The sequence below is a fragment of the Lissotriton helveticus genome, chromosome 1_1, assembly GCF_964261635.1.
Source record: "Lissotriton helveticus chromosome 1_1, aLisHel1.1, whole genome shotgun sequence".
NCBI classification, from domain to species: domain Eukaryota; kingdom Metazoa; phylum Chordata; class Amphibia; order Caudata; family Salamandridae; genus Lissotriton; species Lissotriton helveticus.
In genome coordinates, this window is record NC_136057.1 from 1,963,605,380 (window position 1) to 1,963,623,814 (window position 18,435).

Genomic DNA, 18,435 nt, shown 5'->3' on the forward strand with positions numbered 1-18,435 from the left:
GAGTGTGGTCTTGGGGTCGGTGTGTATCTGAAAGTGCAGGTGTTCGGCGGCTGTGAGGGTGTCGTCGGAGCTGGACGTGATGCGGATGGTGTTCTTGTGAACGATGGCGATGCCTCCTCCCGTCTGGTTGACACGGTCCCTCCGGGTGATCTGGTATCCGTCCGGGATGGCGATGGCGATGTCGGGCGCTGAGGAGGCGTTCATCCAGGTTTCCGTGAGGAAGGCGACGTCTGGTGATGTGGTGTCGAGGAGGTTACAGAGTTCCACGGCGTGTCTGTGGACGGAGCGGGTGTTGAGCAGGATGCACTTCAGGTGGTTGCTGCTGGTGCTCGGCTTGGCGGATGCGTTGCAGGTCCGGATGCAGGAGAACCTGTAGGATTGGCAGGTGAAGGGTCCGTGGGTGCGCCCTGGGGTGGCTCGGTGGCAGCCAGGGGTACGGCCGGCGTTGAGTGCCTAGATGGTTGCTGTGTCGTAGGTCCGGCAGGTGGGCTGGAATCGGCGGGGGCCAGGGGTCCTGGCGCGGGCCAGGCGCGGACGGGCGCAGACAGGCTTGCCTTTGGCACGCCCGCTGCGCATGGACGCTGCGCGCACACGCGGACTCTGCCATAAATGGAGAGAGGGGGGGGGGCGGAGCGAGGGAGGAGCAGCTGGGAGGTGGGAGCTGGGTGGCGAATGGGAGGGTCGAGGTAACCAGCAGGAGTGGAGGCGGGGCCGCGGGGGAGCAGCGGCAGGGAGCGGGGTGGGCGGCAGCGGGGACACCAAAAGGCAACAGGAACAACAGAACAATCAGGGCAACGGAACAGCACAATACTAAACAATACAAGTCAGGGTAATGCTAAACAATGCAAGTCAGGGCAATGCTACAGACCACAGTGGGGGCACAATCAGGGCAGCGATGCGAGCGACGGCGGCAGCAGGGAACCGGTGACTTTCTGGAGGGGCCACGCGGCGGGTAGAGCGACCGGCACTGACGAGGTCTGCAATCCCCCCGGCTATTTAACACAGCTTAGATTGGTGAGGTATCAATGAGCATGTTGGGCTGGCTGTCCCACGACAGCAGGCCAATCCAACATGCGTACTCCGCACTTTACACTTGGCAAATCATCCCTGCTGCTGCCAATCAGCAGAAATCACCCCAGCCCCCGCCTTCACACTTTAGCTAGAACAGCGGCGGGCCATCAACACATCATAATAAAATGGTAATGACCATTTTATTAATCTATGTTTACTGCTGCGCTCGCAGCAGGCGTGTTGACATTCCTCCGCCCCAAATGAGGGATTTCCACGGGCGGATGATTCAAATGTTTAATTTCAGAACCGACTGCAAGATGCTGCTCCTGCATTTTATGGTGTTTTCAATAGATTACCTGCACTTAGGGCGGTTTTACTGCATCCCACAAACATGAATCCAATTACGTGGCAAAAAAGAGGAGCACCTTGATGATAACCTCTTGCAAATTCCCGGATTCCTCGGGAATCAGATATGATTGCCTAATCACACCAGGAAGGCCCCAGAGCCTGCCAAGCATGACTGATGCCTCCCTCGTAAGACTATGAAATAGAATAAGAAATGGAGGGAGAATTTCATATGGGCCACACTGTGCAAAAAGACTGCAACAAAAAGAAACATAGCAAACTGGCTGTGCACTACTTTTGCTAATAAGAAACAGTTTAACCTGATCACGTTTTTCAAGTTGTAAAAATCTATATCCAGAATGCTTTATTTTGGATGTAACAAAAAAATGCAAAATTAATATTCTCGTTTTTTTGTTGCCTAAATGCGAAATCACTTCAACAGTGTAATTTTATCTCTTCCAACAAAGTAAGGAGTCACTAAAATAATACTCGGAGGAGCCCTTCTGCTTTTCTTTACCCGAGCTAGGGAAATACCCGTGGTCAGAGGTACTCTGTCCCATGCTTCATAAGCAATATCCTGTGGGAGTTCACTTCTTTTCCATCCCTTTCCACCACAATCTGTCTACTGCGCATTGGCCTTGAGGAGATGCCCAGTTTCTTCTGTACTCATGGATAAATGTCCTCCTCCTTCGCCTATGATATCACAGAAAGCGGCCTTTACATTATATTTGGAACAAAGCTGCTTTAGACATCAGCAGGGAATTGATGTCTGCATTTCTAAAAGTTGGCAGATATCTATTGGTTTCTCAATCTACATCAAAACCTGGTAAACTCTCAGTGTTCCATCATCCACTTGAATAGCCTACGACTGTGGTCCCATGGTATCTGCACTATTCGCTGCAGGAGTCAGTGGCGTTGCTGAAGGTCCAGGAGTAACTGCAGTTGTGTTAACTCTGGAATCATTCTTCTTCTTTGGAATGTTGCACATCTGCATGGTTACCATCTGGCGTGTTGCTCTAAGACTCCACACATGCCTAGAGTGTCTTTGGAAAACATTATTTATAATGTAAAGCCTTTGAAAATCTTGTGAAATGGATTTCGGTCCCAAATATGGCAATGTTATTGTGTGTTCTCTACAGGATATTCACAGCGGTCTTACAACAAATGTTTATAATGTTCTAATCCCCTCGAAACTCGCCATCCATCACTCATTAATAGCGTTTTCCTTGAAAACGCGTTCAGCAATCAATCAAAGATTAAAGTTGTGGAGTATTTTACAGAAGTGATAACAACATCTCTAAGTACATATCTGAACAGTAATAGAAATAATACGAAAACAGGTTCCTATGATTTTCTTATGACTTTTGAAAACATGATACATCCAGCATAAGACTACAATCGAAATGTTTTTTTCTTATATATACAAAACAAATCTTAAATTACCAATACTTTATATGAAGCAAATTATTTTTCTGTTATGATGTATTCGTGTAACAAATGTTAAATTCTGAAATGCTGATTTTGATGAAGCTTTCACAAAATTTCTTGAAGTGTCACAAAAATATTGTCTCAATAATGTTTTAAAGAGAATATAACTCATATCATGCATTTCCCATTGATATATTTAACAGAGATATTATATAATGTAAACACGTCTGAAGGTTGAATCTTATAATTGGTTGCATCCTAGTCTTCTAAGTCTTACCTGACAATCTCACCTTCCTACATGTTTCAGCTAATCACAAGCACCTTTCACTTTAGATCTAAGGGTTTCCTTATATCCCAATCAATGCACTTTTAACCTATAAGTCACCCCTAAGGTAGGCCCTTCAGTCCAAGGGCAGGGTGAAGAGTTCTAAGTGGGTGGTACCCCTGCATGGGCAGAAGTACCCCTACTAAACCCTGACTCCATTCTCTGGGCTTTGTAAGTGTAGAACAGCCATTTTAAGGTATGTAGATGTCCAACTACATAATGGCAGCCCCCAACCTGGTCATGTTTGGTATCGAACTTGTTGGAATCATATAATTACACTGATTCCTGTGTTGGTTGCATGATGCCATGTACATGTCCTTAGAGGAGCCCCATACCTACATGTGTGGCCTTACAGGGCTTGACTGCCAGCCTGAGCTGCTGCCGAGCCCACACATTGTTCTGGCTCCCCCTGCTGATTAGCTTAACTCAAGCAGGGCAAGCTGAACAAGGGATTCCTGCTAAGGGGAGTTGTGACCACCTCTCCTTTAGAATTAGCTTGGGTGGGGGCACTTCCGAGCACCATCAAATTGCATTGAAGTGCACATTTGGTACCCTCCTTGCATAATCCAGTGTGACCCAGTTCAGGAGCCCTTGGCTCCAGCCCTAGTGCAAAAACACAAAAAGGACAGGGGAGAGTCCACCTCCCGGTGCACATGTCTGTTTGTCATTTCCAAGTCTTGTTGGCCCTTTTCTTGAAAGGTATTTAAGTTCCAAGAAGCTCCAGACTCCAGCATTGCACCGCCCCAAGAACAATGTCATGCCTGCATCCTCTGTATCATAGGCTTTCCTCTCCTGTGTGCTGTTGAAGCTTCTCTGTGACTCCCTGTGCCTGCTGCAAGAGGGTCCTTGAGGAAGCTCCATCGAATCCTTCTACTTCATCTGTGTGCTGATGGCTAGCTCTGACCTACCCTTGCTGGATTAGTCCCGCAGACATTGCTGGTCTGCAACACAGCATCTTCTCCCACAAATGATTGTTTGCATTTGCCAAGGATTGTTGGTGGTCCTGCCGACCACTGACCTTCCTGCATGCATCAACTGACATGGGACCGCTTGTGGATGGCTACTGTGCTCTGCATCATCACCTGGGCTCCACAGCTGCTGCTTCAACCTCACTATGCTACAGCAAGAGGCTCTGCCAAGGGCTGGTATTGTGCTCCTTTGCCTCCTGGTCACCTCCAGGCAGTTTAGACTCTGTCCCCTCTGCTTTCAGGTTCTTCTCATCTGGATTTCATGTCCTGGTTCCACCAAGCTGGTCCACAAGACTCCATAGCTGCTGATCCTCCATGATCCTCCATTGACGTCAAGGAGCGGTTCCGACACCATTTAACTCCTATGCATCCAGGGTCACTGGTGTAGGTATCTGGGTTTCCTGGGTATCCACGGGTAGGGTGACTCTACAACCTTCCATGATCCAAGTAGTTTCTTCGGTGTCCTTTGGGAAGGGTCCTAGACTTAACCTGTGTTTCCTATGGACATCTGACCTGGTGTAACTACTCTGCACCCGGGCACCTTGGTGTCCCTGGCTACTCACCTTGGGTGATTCCGTGCTTCCCCTGGGGTTCTCCATCCTTGGGTAGTAGTCCCATTTTGGTAACCTTTTCACATTCCACTGTTTCTGTATTTCTTGTGTGTATTTGATATATCAGGGTAGGAGATATACCAAGTTAGTGTCTAATGTGCACTAATAATTGCAAAGTATTTTTAAACTCACCTGTTGTGGTTCTTTCTTATGTGTAAGCTTTCTTACTGACTGTAGTGATAAATGCACCCACTATACACCCTCCTGAATAAGCCTTCACGGTTCTCCATGGCTACCCCTTGAGAGATTTAGTTATCAAGGACCTAAACACTATCACTAAGAGTTGTCTGGGTTGAGTGCACATTGCACAGTGCTTCATCATAGGTGGACACACTATATACTGAGCAAGCCTCCTACACATGTGATCAGGCAAGATGTTATAACCTACAGCGTAGGACATCCAATGGAAAAAATGAACTTATCAAATGTCCCATTCTGTATGCTATGGTGGGTGGACTTAAAACATGAATGACACTGAAAGAGGCCAATGGATAAAGAAGGTTGACTAAAAGACACCGTGGTATGCATGAATGTATGTCTTTTTGTTATATTACGATATTACGTTTTTGGAAAACACAAAGCGCATACAATAGCTAAAGCTGTCAATGGGATAGACCTAAACATGAAACTAGAGTTGCCAAACATTATTTAACAGCTTTGCAAGAAAAATAACTGATTCTGTTACTATGAAAAATTTGGGATTTCTTGAATAATAGCATGTGGGACAAAAACAACAACTGGCAACAAGGAGAGTTCTGGCATTGGCTTCTAGCCTTTTCACGTTGCCACTAATGTCTTGTTCACCAATGATTTTTGTAAAGTTTTATTACAAAAACCATGCAAAGCTGTTTGCATGTGCATGCTTATGCACACCAATGCACAGGCAGTCATCTTGCAATGCTTTGTGTAATAAAGATTTCATGAATTATTCAAAGATGGCCATCAGTGTCTGTATGTTACATGTGTGCACTGGCAGCTATCTTTAATTGTTTTAAAGTAAAAATCATCGAGTGATGACTGCCTTTCTTGCAGGTCATTGTTTGTACATGTGTGGTCATTCCAGATTGTTGACCCAAAAATAAGGAAGGGCATAAAGAGGTTCATTAGTGGGGTTGTGGGAGCTTCCAGACCCTCACTGTAGGAGAGTAGGGTCTGCAATCCTATGATCACCCAGATTTTTGCTTTTTGCTGCACTGGTTTACGACTTTCCCTGGCTGTGGGCCTGCTAATCAGACCCACAGCCTAGCTGTTCTCTCTATCCAAATTGTACTCAGGTACTGAATTGGCACTGGGCCCTCTCTAAGTCCCTGTACCCAGGGCTGAGGTACACCCAGAAGTCTCCCAGGGGCTGAAGCATGTATTATGCCACCCCTGGACTGACTAACTAAACTGACACAACTGGCTGCACGACAGCTGGGGCAAGGTGGTGTAATCACCCTTTGCTTTAGATATAGTATACCTATATCTAACCCTAAAATGGACACACAGATCTCCTATCAGTCACTCCTATGGCAGGCCTTAACAATCCTGAAGGCAGAGTGCTTGGAATCGTGTGAGATGGTGCTCTGGCATGAGCTGAGCCTGTCTGCGGCTTTCGGGTTCCATCCCTTAGCCGTTTCCATGATATCGCATACCATATACTCTTAAGTGCATTATAATCCTCGCGGTTATATGCCAACTCTGGTATCGCTTTATCAAAACATGTCGAGTAAGGTGTCATACGAATTGGAATACTAACCCCTCGCCAATTCTGGCGACGGGGTTAGCATTCCACCCTTCTAGAGGGACACGACATGTATGTAACCTGTAACCCCGGTTAAAGTCAGACAGAGCCTTAGCATCCACAAAATGGATGCTGCCACCGAGACACAAGTCTGCCCTCCTGCTGCTGGGAGTCCTCCCAGAGCAGGAGGCAAGGACAAAGGGTTTCCTGCCAGGGGCGGTGCCAGCACCGTCCCAGACAGGGTTTTGTGTATTCCAGGTAGGCAGGGCTACAGAGGAAGGTGACTGCAAGTGGCACCCCGGTGCTCACTGTGCATAGGCCGGCTGAAACCAGTTCCAGAGCACTCCAGCCCCTGGCCTGGGGAAAACCCGCCAAAGGAGAGGGGTGTAACCACCCCCCTCCTGGTCCCACCCATAGGGCAGGACTTAGTCGCGTGCCAGCCCCCTTTTCCCAGATAAAGGTAGGAGCAGGCCCCCTTCCAAATTAGATCATCTTTGGAATCAAGACACGACTTTCTGCAAAAGGACCTCAAGATTTCTTCTTCAAGATTCTCCCTTGTGACTAAGGAGTAGTCACCCTGCATCCGCAGGCACCATCCTAAGAACACTGCGGTCTGCTGTAAGTCCTTCCTCCGGAATCCGACTGCCCAGCTCGACAAGACCCGGCTTCCCTGGCACCTCCGACCTCTACTCACCTCTACAGCCAAGCTGAGAACTGTGAGTGCGACGAGACCTCAAGGGACCGACTATTGCCAAGACTGCACGACTTCTTCACAGCAAGCCCGCCGAGTAATCTCCTGGCGAGTGCTTTGGGGTCCGAGAAGCCCCAACCCTGAGCAGCTCCAGCACTGAAGAGCAGCCCCCCAGCATCTCCACGATCGGCGTGGGGCCCCTCTGCTTTTTGCTGCTCACCGCGTTGTTTGGCTACTAGCCCGCTGGCTTGTGGCCTTCTGAACGACGCCCGACAACATCACTGCTGCTGGTCTGGTTGCTCCAGACTGGCTCTTGCTCCCTTCCAGAAGAGGAGCACCCCGGACCCTCCTGGTCCACTCAAGACGCCATTTTGAGTCCACCGCGTGGGCTTGAATTAGCCAAGGCTTTGTTGCCCAATCCTGGGTCCTTCGACGCCGACATCTTCATCCATCGTGGGACAGCTCGCCCCTCCATCCTGGTCACCGACAACGCCTCCTGGTCCGTGAGATCTGCAGAGCACAGCGTCGCCCACTCACCTAGTCGAGGTGACTACCATCCGGTGCCCTCCTGGTGCCCACTGACTACTGGCTAGTAGTCACGAACTTGGTCCCCTCTGCTTTCAGGTATTATCCATCTTCGAGATCCAGGCTTGGATCACTTCGAACTCTCTTCACTGGTCGCCTGCCAGCATCTTTCTTCCAGGCTCCTGGTTCGACTACGAGGATTCCCGACGTCTTTTGAGACCTATGCAGCTGCAGCCCCTGGGCTAGGTAACTTCGGCATTTCGGTGCCCCTGCATAGCCTCACTATCCAAGGGTCAGGATCCACTGTCGTTTTCTCCCTACCAGGTCGGGTTCGCCCGTGAACACTAACTTTACCTTTACTAGCTATCATAGACTTTGTCCCGCATCCCGCGTGAGAGTGCACACTCTGCACCCGAGTCCCCTGGGCCTCCTAGAAGTAATCTAATGATTCCATAGTCAAGTCCTAGCGATTCCAAAGCCTATTAGTACTGTACTTACCTGCTAGTAATTTCGCATTCCACTTTCAGAGTATATGGTTTTTCGTGCCCCTCGGGCATTTGTGTATACTGTGCTAACTTAAGTATTTTTATAAGAGTTTTGTTGTGTGCTTAGCTCCCTGTCTCATAAAGAGCCAGGGTAGTCTTGTTATAAATAAATACACTGTTTATTTTCATAACAACTTGTGTGGTGTCCTTTCACTGGGTGTTCAAGGGGTAATGTGATGGTAAAACAGCTGGCTTAACATGCCCTCTAGAGTCTTAGCCTTAGACTGCTCGTATCCATGCTACTAGAATAGCTGGTCTATAAGGTTGACTTACAACCAATCATCAATAAGGGTTGTTTGGACTGATATATAGTGATCACTAGAACAGTGAGCACTGCACATCAGGCCAACTTCTCACACTCACCAAACGAAAAAAATAAAAAGTAAAATTAATAAAATGTAAACCAAACGCATACATTGGTCCACCAGTCCCTCATACTGAAGGGGACAACTTTTTATATAAATGTGTACATTGTGAAAGAGCAGACTGCTGTCACTCACAGCCAGGCAAACCACACACATCAATTGGTCCACTAGTCCCTCACACTGAAGGGGACAACTTTTTATATAAATGTGTACATTGTGAAAGAGCAGACGCTGTCACTCACAGCCAGGCAAACCAAACACATCAATTGGTCCACTAGTCCCTCACACTGAAGGGGACAACCTTTTGTATAAATGTGTACATTGTGAAAGAGCAGACTGCTGTCACTAAGAGCCAGGTAAACCAAACGCATACATTGGTCCACTAGTCCCTCACACTGAAGGGGACAACCTTTTGTATAAATGTGTACATTGTGAAAGAGCAGACTGCTGTCACTAAGAGCCAGGTAAACCAAACGCATACATTGGTCCACTAGTCCCTCACACTGAAGGGGACAACCTTTTGTATAAATGTGTACATTGTGAAAGAGCAGACTGCTGTCACTCACAGTCAGGTAAGTCTATGGCAAAAGTGAGCAGCCCCTGTTTCCCACGTTGCAAGCTTTGGTGAGTGGAAGCAAAATATGAATGACACAACATCAGACCAATGGATTAAACGGTCCAACTTTGTCCTGTGGTTTATATTTAAAAACTGAAACAAAATAATTTTGCTTTCATTCTATATAAACAGCATAAACGACTTTCTGTTTTTCTCTGGTAAAAACCCCCCACGGAGAAAGATCTGATAAATGTAGAGACAATGCCTGTTTTCGCCATTGATTATTAGATATGTAATCAACAAGAGAATACAATGGTTTAGTTCAATTTTTTTGGGTGACACAAAAGATAAATTATTTAATGTGCAACTTTAATAACCTTTAATAATATACAAGGCAAAGTCTTTTATTTTCTTTTGTTACTCACAATCATCCTTAGAGTGAATACTTCAATGCAGCAAGACACCATCAAGTATTGAACTTAAATCACACCCTTTGAGAACAGCTCTACATTAAAATGAATTGCACATTTTATTGGGGCTGTTTGTTCTGTGACATATTATTAATGTTGTACCAATTGTTTCCTGACGAAGGATATCCTGGCTTAGTATATTCAGTCAAAACACATTGTCACTTATTGGCATATGTGGACAGTAAACATTATTCTGTTGTTTTACAACAAACTAATGGCATCGCTGGAATGTTAGCAGGATACCACACTAACTAGCACAAGACCAGGAAAGTTTGAGGCCTGGCATCATAAAATGCAAGTGAAAAAATGCATGAAGCACATGCTCCAAATAAGAAATGTACTGCTTAAAGTGTGGTAACTTGCATCAACAGATGGTAGCAAATTGTATTGTTGCGCTTCACAAATTAATAATTTTACTGGCTTAATGTGTTGACAAAAACAGTTTTTGACACAACATTTCCGAATAAAGAAAGAACTGAAGGACAAACCCCAACCTTGTTGTCAAAGTAGTATTTATGGCCGACCAAACGTTGACCCAGTCTAATTTGCTTACAGATGCAACTTTTGCCTGACCTCTTCCAACATATACCAGCTGACCCACCCACACACCAAACAGGAGCAGGACAATTAACATAGCACCTGTATCTTTATCCATTTATAAGGACTTTCTTAACAGTGCGGGCATAGTAGCCTCAATTCCCTTCTTTGTAGTTTGAATACTACAATTAACATAGCTTGCCTCAATACTCCTGCCAGACAAGTTAGGCCACTGACATAAACATCACTGTGGTTAAAATGAGTGAAAAAAGGCAACCTTTGGCCCTGGTCTCAAGCAGGTCGCCCCCCAGCCGCCACACGGTCCTCCTGTGACCCTCCGGTTACCCTTGTCGCCTCGCCCCTGCCGCTGCCTGGTGCGGCACGTGCCTCCTGGTTCTCCACCTTGGTCTGTGTCCCTCGCGCTTATCTTTACTGTGTCCTTGCATAATTGTTTTTTGTGCCATAACTAACTGTCTCCTTTTTGCCTCCACTCTGTGCCTGATTGTGTCCCCTTGCCTTCCGTGCCCCCTGTGCCCGCAGTGCCCCCGAGTCTCTCCCCGCCCTCCCCCCGGCTTCCCTCGCCACCCTCTCCGCTGCTGCATCCCTGCGGCCCCGCCCCCCCGCTGCCCCCATTCGCCGCCCCGCTCCCGCCTCCCAGCTGCTCCACCCTCCCTCTCCCCCTCATATGGAGGCCGCGCAGCGGTGAAAGGAGCGACCTTTGACCCTGGTCTCAGGCAGGTCGCCTCCCAGCTGCCGCATGGTCCTCCTGTGATGCCCCTGTGCCCCGTGTCGCCTCGCCCCTGCCGCTGCCTGGTGCGGCGTGTGCCTCCTGGTTCTCCGCCTTGGTCTGTGTCCCTCGCGCTTTTCTTTACTGTGTCCTTGCATAATTGTTTTTTGTGCCATAACTAGCTGTGTCCTTTTTGCCTCCACTCTGTGCCTGATTGTGTTCCCTTGCCTTCCGTGTCCCCTGTGCCCGCAGTGCCCCCGGGCCTCTCCCTGCCCTCCCCCCTGCTTCCCTCGCCCCCCTCCCCGCAGCTGCATCCCTGCGGCACCGCCACCCGCTGCCCCCATTCGCCGCCCCGCTCCCCCCTCCCAGCTGCTCCGCCCTCCTCCATCTCTCCCCCTCATATGGGCCTCTCAGCAGCTGCGCAGCGGGCGCGTGCAGCGGGCGCGTGCAGGGGGCACGCGCAGCGGATGCGCCACTGGCACGCCGAAGGCACGCCAAAGGGAAGCTCGTCTGCGCCCATCTGCGCCTGGACCGCGCCCAGTGCCAGAACCCCTGGACCCCGCACCCCCCACAACGTCAGACTGCTCTACGACTCCAGCACCCTCCACGCACTCCACACCGGACAAGACCACCCCTGCTACCGGACCACCCCAAAGCGCACCCAAGAGCCCTTCACCTGCCGGAACTGCAGATTCACCAGCATCCAGCCAACCAAACCACCAACCAGAGAACCCAACCACCTCCGCTGCATCCTCCTCAACACCCGCTCGGCCCGCAAGCACGCCATCAAACTCTGGGACCTCCTTGACTCTACCGACCACGACATCGCCTTCCTAACGGAGACCTGGCTGAACACGACATCAGCACCAGACATCGCCATAGCCATCCCACAAGGCTACAAGATCGCCCGCAGAGACCGCACCAGCAGAGTTGGAGGGGGAATCACCATCATCCACAAGGACACCCTCAGAGTCTCGAACAAAACCGACGACACCCTCACGACCGCCGAGCACATGCACTTCCAGATCCACACCGACCCCAACACCACCCTCAGAGGAACACTCGTCTACAGTTCAGTGACACCATCGCCGACCTCGTCAGCACCCACGCCCTCGCCTCCATGGACTACATCCTCCTCGGGGACCTGAACTTCCACCTTGAGAACAACAACTACGCCAACTTCACCGCCCTGATCGACAACCTCGCCAACCTCGGACTCAACCAGCTTGTGACGACACCCACCCACCCCGCTGGACACACGCTGGACCCCATCTTCTCCACAAGCCCCCACGTCTCCTTCAACCACACCACTGAACCCCACTGACCCGACCACAGATGCGTCCACTTCACCTTCAGGAAACCTACCACACACCACCGCACCCAACAGTTGCCACGCCGCTGCTGGGGCAAGGTCACCAAGGACCAACTGACTACCACCCTCGCGCTGAGACCACCCGCCAACACCACCGACCCCAACACAGCAGTGAACAACCTCAAACAGTGGATCAACGACTGCACCAACACCCTCGCCCCTCTCAAGACCTCCACAACCAATCACACCAACAAGAAAGCCGCCTGGTTCACCGAAGACCTCCGGATCTCCAAGAGCACCTGCCGGAAGCTGGAAAAGAAATGGCTCCACAACCGAACACCAGACAACGACACAGCCCACAAGAGCACCACCCGCAGACACCACCAACTCATCAGGACCGCCAAAAGGACCGCCTTCAAGGACCGCCTAGACAACAACGCACACAACACCAAAGAGCTCTTCAGCATCGTGAAGGAATTCTCCAACCCCAGCTCCAACACCAACGACATCCCACCATCACAGGACCTGTGCGACTCCGTGGACACCTTCTTTCATCGCAAGATCACTGACATCCACAACAGTTTCAACTCCGACACCCCCGCACCCACCACCGAGCCCACCACCCCTGCGACCACCACCCGCACCAGTCGCCTGACTGCCTAGTCCAAAGTCAGCGACGAAGACACCATGAAAACCATGAACTCCAGCCACTCCGGATCCCCATCCACGTCTTCAACAAAGCCAGCACAACCATCGCTCCACACCTCCGGAAAAACAATCAACAGCTCCTTCGAGACAGAAACCTTCCCGGAAAGCTGGAAGCACGCCTAGATCAACGCCCTTCTGAAGAAGCCCAAGGCAGACCCCAAGGACCTAAAAAACTTCCGGCCCATCTCCCTGCTCCCGTTCCCGGCTAAAGTGACCGAGAAGATTGTCAACAAACAGCTAACCCGCTACCTCGAAGACAACAATATCCTGGACCCTTCCAATCTGGTTTCCGCAGCAACCACAGCACCGAGACCGCCCTCATCGCCACCAATGACGATATCAGGATCCTGATGGACAAAGGAAAGACAACCGCCCTCATACTCCTGGACCTATCAGCAGCCTTTGACACAGTCTGCCACCGCACCCTATCAGCACGCCTTCACGATGCCGGAATCCAAGAGTAGGCCCTGGCCTGGACCATATCCGTCCTCTCCGGCAAAAGCCAGAGCATCCGCCTCCCACCCTTCCGCTCGAAAACCACAGAGATCATCTGCGGCGTCCTACAGGGATCCTCGCTCAGCCCGACGCTGTTCAACATCTACATGGCACCGCTCGCCCACGTCGCACAACAACACAACTTCAAAATCATCTCCTATGCCAACAACACCCAGCTGATCATATCCCTCACCGAAGACCCCCACACCGCCAAAGCCAACCTCCACAGAGGAATGAAGGCCGTAGCCGACTGGATGAAAGGACAGCAGACTGAAGCTGAATTCAGACAAGACGGAGGTCTTCATCCTCGAACCCACTCCATCAGCCTGGGACGACACCTGGTGGCCCACATCGCTAGGCACAGCCCCGGAACCCACAGACCACGCTCGCAACCTGGGGGTCATCCTCGACTCCACCTTCTCCATGACCAGGCAAGTCAACGCCGTCTCAGCATCCTGCTTCAACAACCTACGAATGCTCCGCAGGATCTTCAAATGGATCCCTCCCGAAACAAGAAAAACCATCACCCAGGCCCTCGTCACCAGCAGACTCGACTACGGGAACGGCCTCTACTCAGGAACAACAGCCAAGCTCCTGAGATGGCTACAACAAATCCAGAACGCCTCGGCACGACTGATACTCGATGTCCCCCGACGCAGCCACATCACACCCCACCTGAGAAGCCCGCACTGGCTCCCCGTCAACAAGAGAATCACCTTCAAGCTCCTCATCCACACACACAAGGCACTACACAACACCGGACCTACATACCTCAACAACCGACTCAGCTTCCACACCCCCACCCGAAGCCTCCGCTCAGCCAGCCTCGCCCTCACTACAGTTCCCTGTATCTGGAAGACCACCGCCGGCGGCAGATCATTCTCCTACCTCGCCGCCAAGACCTGGAACGCTCTCCCCACCAGCCTACGAAAGACTCAGGACCTGCTGGCCTTCAGAAGATTCCTCAAGACCTGGCTCGTCGGTCAGTAGCAGCCCCCTCCCCCCCCCAGCGCCTTGAGACCCTCACGGGTATGTAGCGCGCTTTATAAATGCACTGATTGATTGATTGATTGATTGAATTATTGATCTTTTTTTTAGACTATATGAATTCTTTATATTTTCATACATATTTGGTTTTGATAGGAATCAAAATGAAGTGTTAGATTTTGATGAATGAATGCCAATTGCGATAGCAATAATTTTCTTCAAATGACTAAGAACGACGGATGAGTGTTTAAACTACACCGACACACATTTAAATGGTGAGACGGAGGTGGCCAAAAACGTAATTTGTTTTACTAGTGTGAGAAATTGGGCTGGTGGCTGAGGGGGGTGTGGGCTCTTCTCAAGTAACAGCTCAATCCTTGTCAGGGTGAACCACAAAAGTCACTGAATTAACCTGTGCTTAATCCTTTGGTGGCTTGGCACAAAAGCAGTCAGGTGTAACTTAAAGGCAATGTGCAAAGTATTTATGAAGCACACAAACAGTCATAAAGTGAAAACAGAGCACAAGAAAAATCCCACACCAATTTAGAAAATTACAGTAACATTGTATAAAATATTCAACACCAAAATTACAAAAATCCAATGAATAGAACCAGGGATGTGCAATTTTAAATATATATGTTAAGTATAATTCCACTTGCAGTTATGTGGTCGTGTGAGACTGGGTGAAAGTCACAAAAGCAGGCCAACCTTGATGGAGTGCAGGCCGGACACAGGGACCAGGTCAGTCCTGCTGAATAAGCTACCTTCTCAAAGTTGTGCACAAACAGTCCAGTGCGCAATGGAGAAGGCTAAGATTAGGAGGGAGAGTTTCACAGATGGTCACTACAGGCTGGCTATGCTGTAGAAAAACCTGCAGATCTTGCATTGCCAGTCGTCGCTGGTGGTCGTTGTAGAGCAAAGAGTCGTGTTTACAGGAGCTTTGCATTAGCATTCAGCATTTCTCCTTTTCTGGACAGGAGAAACTCAACCCAGCAGAGGCCAGCAGGGCTCAGACAGGTCCAGTTGAAGGTCCAGGCAGGTCCAGTCGAGCAGGTCAGCTGGACAGTTGCAGGGAGTCCTCTGGAGATTGTTATGTCACTCTAACTCAGAACAGAAGATCAGACAGCTGACCCTTGGAATCACTTTAGGGAGCCTGAGATGAACGGAGTAGGTCCAGTCTTCCTTTTCATACAGCAGGGCAGGCCTCCAGCAGCATGGTAGCCCACTAGCCTCAAGGCAGTCCATCTTCTGTAATACACACAGGTCCAGGAATGCACTTAGGGATTGGTCTGAGGTACCAATATTTACACCTGGTGCCACTGTCTATACTGCCTCCCCACAACTGGTTCTGGTATTACCTTCCTTCCCCCGTCCTGACTCCAAGGGGTCTGAGGTAGCTATAGATTAGTGTGAAGTTCTTTGTGAGTGTGCTGGGGCAGTGCCTTTGAATTGTAAATGTGGTAGGTGATATCTCTGCCCCTCCCATCTAGTGAGGATGACCCATCTTGCCAACATCCATTCCCTCTTGTGATACTGTCTGGGGCGAAAACACAAAGGCCAACTGCCAGCTACACCTAGTCACTTGACCCAAGATGTAGGCTGTAGGCACTAAATGGTTAGGACAAGAAATTGCCAACTTTTTAAAAGTGCAAAAACAGGATTAGTGATAATGCCCTCCTTCCCTTATATTTTTTAGTATTCTTTAGGGAAATTTGTATATATTGCGTGCGAACAGATACTGCGAAAACGTCCCAAAATCGCAGCTCCATACATAAGTAGTCCAAAGTGGCGCGTAATTTCTGCACCAGTCTGTCGCACTGCTGAATGAAGGATTCTTTCCTTTCAATAGTCCGCTCCATACTGAGTTTAACAGTCTTTATCAAAAGTATACAAATATTTATCAAAATTCCTATTTCTCAATTCATCACGTTGTAAAATCACTGCGGAGACAGCATTATACTACCGTGATTCTTTATTCCATGAGTTCAAAAAACTAATTTTAGAGTTCTTCACTATCAGGAAATGTAAAGTTGAAAGTATATGCCCAACTTTTTAAATACACTGCACCCCGTTTCCTGGTCAGTTTAGGACCTACCCTAAGAGAGACGTATCTGTATTTAAAATGAAGGTTTAGGCCTGCCAAGAGGTTTAATTTGCCAGGTCGAAATGGCAGTTTAGATCTGCACTACAGGCTGCAAGTGGCACGCCTGATGCAAGTTTGAATGGGCTGCTTAAGTGGGCCACACAACGAGTGCTGAAGGCTCACTACTAACATTTCATTTACAGGCGCTGGGCACATACAGTACCACCTTACTAGGGACTTATCAGTAAATTAAATGTGCCAATTGGGTGCAAGACAATTCTATCATGTTTAGATGTGTGACCACAAGCACCTGAGCACTGGTTAGCAGTGGTACAGTGTGCAGAGTCGTAAGGCTAACAATAACTAAGTCAGCTAAACAGGGTGAGTGAAGGCAAAATGTTTTGGGGGAACCCACCCCAAGGATGTCAGGTCTAACAACTAGCAATAACATTGATTGAAAATCTCTGTGTTACAGTTTCAGAATCCCGAAGGGCCCCACATCATGTCCTGCCTCTGTACAGAGGCAGCCATCCCAAGGATAGGGAGGTAGAGTTGACAGATATATCCTGCAAGGCTCCTACATGCAGCCAAGATATTAATCAGCAGCAAAACAGTAAAGGATGAGATGACTAAAGAGGAATCCTGCCTCCCGCATGAAACTGCCGATAGCTTTCAGTGCCTCCCTCAGCATGGGCTCCATTGTGTTCATACTAGCTTCTGGGAAGGAATTGGTATGGTTGTCACTTGGTACCAACACTCTTCAAATGTCCAAAAGAACTTCTTTCAATATATCTCCCCTTTCCTCCCTAGGATTCATCCACGTTTGATCTTGTCTTTTTGCCTTGCTCTTTATGAAAGAGCTTAAAACTGTGATGGAACTTACAGCTTCACACACACACATCCCTTATGTTTGCATATACATAGTACGGTACATGCATTGTTTCTATGGAAGAATATGAGTTCATAATTTCTATTTCATATTAACTTTATCACTATATAATGTCCACACTTTCATTCTCTATAGTGATGGAGAAATGTTCTCACCACGCTAAAAAAAATGATCCGTGACCAGACACATGTGAGCATAGAGGGGCAGGAGTACCTATCAACTACACAGACGCCATTAGCTGATTGTCACTAAATAACATTGAACACCAAGTAAAATGAATGAGACTAATGCTGGACACAGAAAATGTTGCCCAGTACTGCTCAAAATGTACTTGCTCTGGTGCCCATAACTTAAATGTTTAGTCTAGTTGTAACACCACAGGCACCTTCTAATTTGGCCATTGTGGTGAAATGTAATTAGATATTCAAGGAGAGCTGGAACATTTAAAAAAAAAAACACTGATTCAAGCTGTTCTGAAAAGTTGCTGATTAGAACATTGGAATTTCAAGAGCTCGATTGAAAATAATGGCATGACTCCAGGTCCATAATGTTTGGTACAGATCGTATCTATTTTAGAAAATTCTACTCCCAGTAGCTGATATTTCTAATATCCTTACAGCCTCATGCTATGAAAATTGTGAAATGCACTCCCCATCGTTATAGTCCCTCATCTGCTTCTCAGGCCTACTTAGTTGGAGCCTTTAACAACCATTATTTCACAGTTCCATTGGAAGGGTCTAAAAAAGAGCATCTGATCTACAGCGTATCTACTATACACATGACAAAAATAATAAAATTCAATGTGCAATGAAAACCTTAAGAGTTCTTACTTTATATCCAATGTATCCGTTAGTTTGTATTTTTCCTAATCGCAAAAAGTAACTATATTGTTTCTATTGTGTCTTCCCAGAATGTAAGACTAACTACGTTTATTGTATGTAACATGCCTCATGAATCAATGTAACTTCATTTAAATACATATCAATCAGCATGTATAGAGCACAGGACTGCCACCCCTGAGGGTGTCTGGGCGCTGGGGTGCGAGGTCTCTGTTGAAAGGCAAGGTCTTGAGGTAATGGCAGGAAGAGGGAAGAAATGCGCAGAAAAAGGCAAAACAAAGGGCAGAAAAATGAG

At 48.5% G+C, this 18,435-nt stretch overlaps 1 protein-coding gene across 1 annotated transcript in view; it reads right to left on the reverse strand.

The window, feature by feature from the left end:
- LOC144755305 (regulator of G-protein signaling 5-like) overlaps window positions 1–18,435 on the reverse strand; it is a 281,940-nt gene that overhangs the window by 222,306 nt on the left and 41,199 nt on the right. The window lies entirely within an intron of this gene.